The sequence below is a fragment of the Hakea prostrata genome, chromosome 3 (assembly GCF_041222555.1).
Source record: "Hakea prostrata isolate BN-2017 chromosome 3, UWA_Hpros_2, whole genome shotgun sequence".
NCBI classification, from domain to species: domain Eukaryota; kingdom Viridiplantae; phylum Streptophyta; class Magnoliopsida; order Proteales; family Proteaceae; genus Hakea; species Hakea prostrata.
The window spans coordinates 53,386,002-53,391,655 of NC_142602.1; the positions used below are offsets into that span (position 1 = coordinate 53,386,002).

The 5,654-nt window shown below is 34.0% G+C and overlaps 1 non-coding gene across 1 annotated transcript; it reads left to right on the forward strand.

Annotated features, from left to right (window-relative positions):
* The first annotated feature begins 3,121 nt into the window (after window positions 1-3,121).
* LOC149022474 (U6 spliceosomal RNA) lies at window positions 3,122-3,226 on the forward strand. The gene has a single exon (XR_016172688.1). It is a non-coding gene; the product is annotated as a U6 spliceosomal RNA (small nuclear RNA).
* The last annotated feature ends 2,428 nt before the right edge of the window (window positions 3,227-5,654 follow it).

Sequence of the window (5,654 nt, forward strand, 5' to 3'; positions counted from 1 at the left end):
CTTCTTTATAGGACCACTAGATATTCCTGTGGTCCACATATCTTTTCACCTTCATCTAAGGTCATAGAGACAAAAACATGTAAATTGTTATATAATAAATTTTTAAAATTTCACATGTAAACACCACAATCATGGGATTGTGCCATACAAGAATTTAATGGCAAACCATTAATTATCATTGTATTATTAAATTTTCTCTATTAAATCAAATTATTTCATTAAAAAATCCTCATTTCTGGAGACTAGTTGTAACATGCCACCCTAAATGGGTTGGTTCATCCCCTTGGATTTTGATGCAGCACCATAATCATGTACAACCCATAGTACATAATAAAAAATGTACGAAAAATAGTCATTATTATTAAAAGCATCGTATCAAGATCTAATGATAAATACATTAGATTACAACCCTAAAATTAAAATGAACTAGTATAACTCACGCGCAAAGAGCATCATGCAAGGTCACAGCATCCCCCGCAATCTCCTTTTCACCATCCGCCTCACTTGTACTACCGTCCAACCCTCTCGTGGGCTCTATACCAATGTTAGTATCTAAAAAAATAAATTTTCTAAGAATGAATTCCACCAAACTCGTGAGGAGAATACGCAAGAAGATCAAATGCATGAGTAAATATTTGCATGCCAGCAATAACATGATAATATCAAGAATGCAGCAGGTTCACTACCTACTATGGTGTATATACTATTGGGAGCCAACCCCTCACACATGTGCCTCTATTCGAACCACTCAATCACCATAGCTTACCCACCTCTCTATGACCCTGGTTGGGTAGTTTCATGACATGGGAAATCCCCCTTTTAGTAGTCATCTAGTTATCATGTTACATTGGAAAACACGGGCAATGTTTAAAGTACTCGGATACCTCAGGGGTGAGTTGATCATTTGTTTATATAGGCCTTGCCTCCATTTTCGGTGAAGTCTCGATCTCTTTCGGAGCGTCCCGTGGGCTTCCTTCGTATTCGCGGTGTCCATCTCGCCGTTCCCTCATTGCATCGCTAATCTCGCAAGTTCCCTCATGTATTTGTAGTGTCAATTCACCTCTCATGGTTCGAGAGATCTTACCCCGTCCCCCGAAATGCGGGCCTTTATGACCATCAATTTAAGTTTCGGTGGGTCCCGATCAGGCAATCGATGAAGATTATGAACCCGGTCCAAAGGTTCGAGTGCATTTTCCTCATGGTAGTCTGCGTGGGATATCCCCACCCTTTAGTAGTCATCTAGTTACCATGCTACATTGGAAAACATGGGACTTACCCTCATGGATTCGATGGTCGCTTTGGAAAGCATTTGATAATATAGTTAATGGCAATGCTGGCTTACCTTGTGGCCCCTCATGTATTTGGCCTTCGTTTTGGGATACACATGCTAAAATCCATACACATGCCCAAGCCCATAATGTGAGACATTTCTCTTGTGGATAGAATATAGATGCCTCAAATGCATTTTTTTTAAGGTTGGAGAGAGAGAGAATGCTACAAGGAAGGTTGGCAATGTAACTTGTTTTCCGTCTAAAAAATGCAATTTTATATTGAGGGAGAGAGAATAATACAAGGAAGGCTAGCAATGTAACTTGTTTCTTTTTGTATTTTATTCTTTTTCCTAAAATATGCGATTTTATATATTGGAATGGAGGCTTTACATATAACTATATACACAGGGCTATCCCCTGGCCTCAAAGAAATTTGAATTCTAATCTTCGACTTGGGAACTGTTGACTTTTTACCAATAAAACCACCGTTGAAGTTAACATAACTTGTTTCTTGAAGAAAAAAAAAAAAAAAAAAAAAAGTCAAGGGAGTTTTCTTCTTTACACAGACGACTAAATATTCTTGTGGCCCACAATCACTTAATTATATAGTCATGGAGACTCAAACATGTAAATTGTTATATAATCAGTTTTTACGATTTCATAAAATATAAACCCCACAGGCCACAACCATAGGATTGGGGCATAAATGAATTTAATACGAAAACATTAATTATCATTCTTTTTAAAAAAAAAATTAATTCTCATTTTTATTATCAATTCAAATTATTCATTACAAAATTCTCAAGCTATCAAAACATTGACTATGACTGAAATACAAGTTTATTGTCAAATCACACATGGGAGAGTCGATCTTGTGTTGATTTTTTTTTTTTTTTTTTGTAGAAATAGGTCTATATATTAACATGTGACCCACGCAAAACATCACGATTACACAAATCCAGAAAATCAAGATCCAACCTTGTGTTGACCTTGTGTTGTGGGAATCCGGACCCCACAAGTCACAACCCATAGAAATAATGTTCAAGGGCATTCTAAGCAAATAATGAGCTTTCAAGACTATGAGTCTATGACTAAGTTGAGAGAAAATTGACTTTAGATTTCATTTTTTATCTTCAAAGTGTGTTTACTACACCTGAACTTAAGTACCTATCAAGAGTGGTATTTTACCCAAAGAACAAAAAAAAAAATTTGAATTTTAGATCAGAAATGTTGATGTATTTATTGTATCTTCGTACACTGTGTATGGGAGATTAATCGTTGCGCTGACTTTTGTTAGTTTAACGTTCGTGAAGCTGGAGCTAAGGTTGAACTTGTAATGCTCACATAAGATCACATATGACTACGTCTGTGAGAAACATTCCAAAGAGAAGGGTTTCTCTTCTTTTTTGTTTTTTGTTTTTCTTTTCTTTCTTTTCTTTCTTTTCTTCTTCTTCTTCTTCTTCTTTTTTTTTTTTTTTTTTACTTGGTACCCAAAAAAAAGAAATTATATAGTTAAAAGTAAAGGTATACATTTAAAAATGACTTTATCATGCTTTGTACTTTATCTTTAAAGTTGTCAATTGATTATTCCTTTCACCATATCTGAACAAGCTGTACATTGGAGTGTTTTGCATAGAATATCATTATCTTTTGGAATGCTCTTGGTGGCAGCTCACAAACTTTAAACCCCAAGTATATAAATAGAAATTTGAGAACAGATTGAAGAGAAGAAGAAAAAAAATCTTGTTTCAAAACAAAATCTACATCAATTCTTCTATTTTTCGAATCTAACCAGTTTATTTTTATAAATTTATCTCATACATTATCTTATCAACTACCAAATATTATAAATATATCATATCATTACCTTACCATATTTATTGGAATGATATAGAAAAGATTAGCATGGTCCTTGAGCAAGGATGACCACAAATCGAGAAATGCTCCAAATTTTTTGTCTCTTCGGAGACATCCGATAAAATACTATATCTTATGGATTTGATGTCATATTTATTTGAAATGATATGATATATATAAATAAATTGTATGGTTTCGATTTTAGTAAGTAGTGTACGGTATGAGTTGACACTATATACATTATAAATAAAAGGTTTACATAAAAATAAAAAAAAGAATCAAATTGCACTGACACATCAAAATGGAAGTTTAAAGCACTAACACCCTACTTTATGTTTGAAAAACACACATACTTCAAATTAGATTTTTATTTGACACGTTAGTTCAATTTGTTATTGAAAACCATTAAATTACTTCTTCTTTTTTCTCATTCATATTTTGATAGAGATATTTTTGAAATAAAATAATAAAAAGTAATTTTAACCGTTTTTAGTGACAAATTGAACTAATGTGTCCAATGAATTTTTCTTGAATGGACAAATTTTTTTGTTGAACATAAAAAATGATAATTAGGTTGATTATTAATCTAAATAAGAGGAATTGATGTTGGATTAGTTGAAAAGGCAAATCTCGCATAGCTTTGATCGTTTAGTATCTTATTAGTTTTGAAGGCGACATATATTTAGGATTGGGCTCCATTTTTGACTATGGCCATTGAATTGGGTTAGATTAGTCGTCACAAGTCAATCACTAGATGTTGTTCATGTTCGAAGGCCATTCTAACTTGGTTAGGGTCAAAATTCTTCGGCTTAGGGGTAGGCTAGGTAGTTTTGAACAATAAGGGCCAAACCTGCATCTTAGAAGAACCACATTGACAAGTATCTTGATCCCCAGTGATTGTTAACAGATCATAGATTCAAGATTTAAATTTTAACACTCAAAATTTGAGGTTGATTGTCAATCCCTTGATCTAAATGTTTATTGATATAATACATATACAATCATATAATAGGTGACGGAAGCAAATGTTTGAAAAGTAGAGGCACCTGACACTATGGATAGAAATTGTGATAAAATGAGTAAATGAAAAGAGCTATATGGATCTAAGGGGTTGGCTTAATTGACAAAGACCAACACCAACACCTGATAAGAGGTTAAAAATTCAATTCTACATAACTCCCTTAAAGATTAGTCAAGATGTATGTAAATTAGCCTAGATAGATTCAATTGTCTATAGGTATAAATATGTTGGTCATCCCTCAACCGAGTTGCCAATGCAGGGTTTGTAGAGTGGTAGAGATCCATGTTTTTCAGTGGAGAGGTCATGAGTGTGACTCTTGCAAACAACATCTCCCCCTTAGGATGTAATCAAGGTGCGCACAAGCTGGCTCGAATGAACCTCAACTTCCAGGAAAGAAAAGAAAAAAAATCCCTCAATGGAGCAAAGATATTGTGCCAAGTGATTATAGGTATTATTAGGTAATTTAAAATTTCACATTTCACCAGGACAATTGAGATATAAATAATTAATGGCTAAATTGTAGCTGAACGGATAGATTGATTTTACCGAACACTCATTGAGATCTTACCGTTAAATCTATAGAATTAAGTTTGAACTATTTAAGATTCTTCCCACTACTTAGGCCCTTTTTTTTTAACTGGATAAATTCGAGTAACCTCTGCCCCCTTGGAAAGGAAGTTTTCTAGGGTTCTTTAGCGATGGCATGTCTCAGGCATGTTCTTGATTTGGTTTGAACATATTTAATGGGGTTTTGAAAGCTTGAGTTGAAGGTTCTCTATTGATTTCATACATTTTGAAAACCAACCCCTGCCCGATGTTAACAAATGAGATCATCACCTTTCAGAAGAGAAAAAAACTGAATTCTCCAAAACAAATAGTCTGAACCAGTAAATTTCAGCGGAAGGGACGAAGAAATATTATAAGCCATCACAACCAATTTTGCAAGAAGCCGGGAAGAAATTCAAGAATCAAAACGATAGATTCATTGATGATTAATCCAAGATTCATTGATCGCTTTCAAAGAGACGGTGATAGAAGTTTAACATTAAAGACTTTTTTTTTTAATATTATTTAAATGACAAATGGGGATAAAAGTTTAACATAATGTGATGGAAGATATTTAGAAACGTTTAGTTAAGAGATTCAGTGTCCGTTCAGCTACCACCTTTCCTCTATAATTAATTAATAAAAAAAGCAAGGAAGTCTCTGTAGCAAATGGCCATGTGGTGCCGGCGTGCAGCCCGCATGGCTCAGCACGACTCCAAGTGGCCGCCGCTCGTGGTTTTAATCACAAAGTTAACTTCAAGTCACGAGAGAATAATGTGTAACAACCTTAATTTTTTTGTGTAAATGTAATAGAGAAAGCAATGCTTGTGGAAGCAATTCCAAATTCCCAAATCTCCATTCTTTAAAAATATATTGACTGATAATAGCAGATTTATTAGTTCAAATATAAAAATCAAACCAATGTGGAAACAAAAGAATAAATTTCCCTGTCAAGTTGA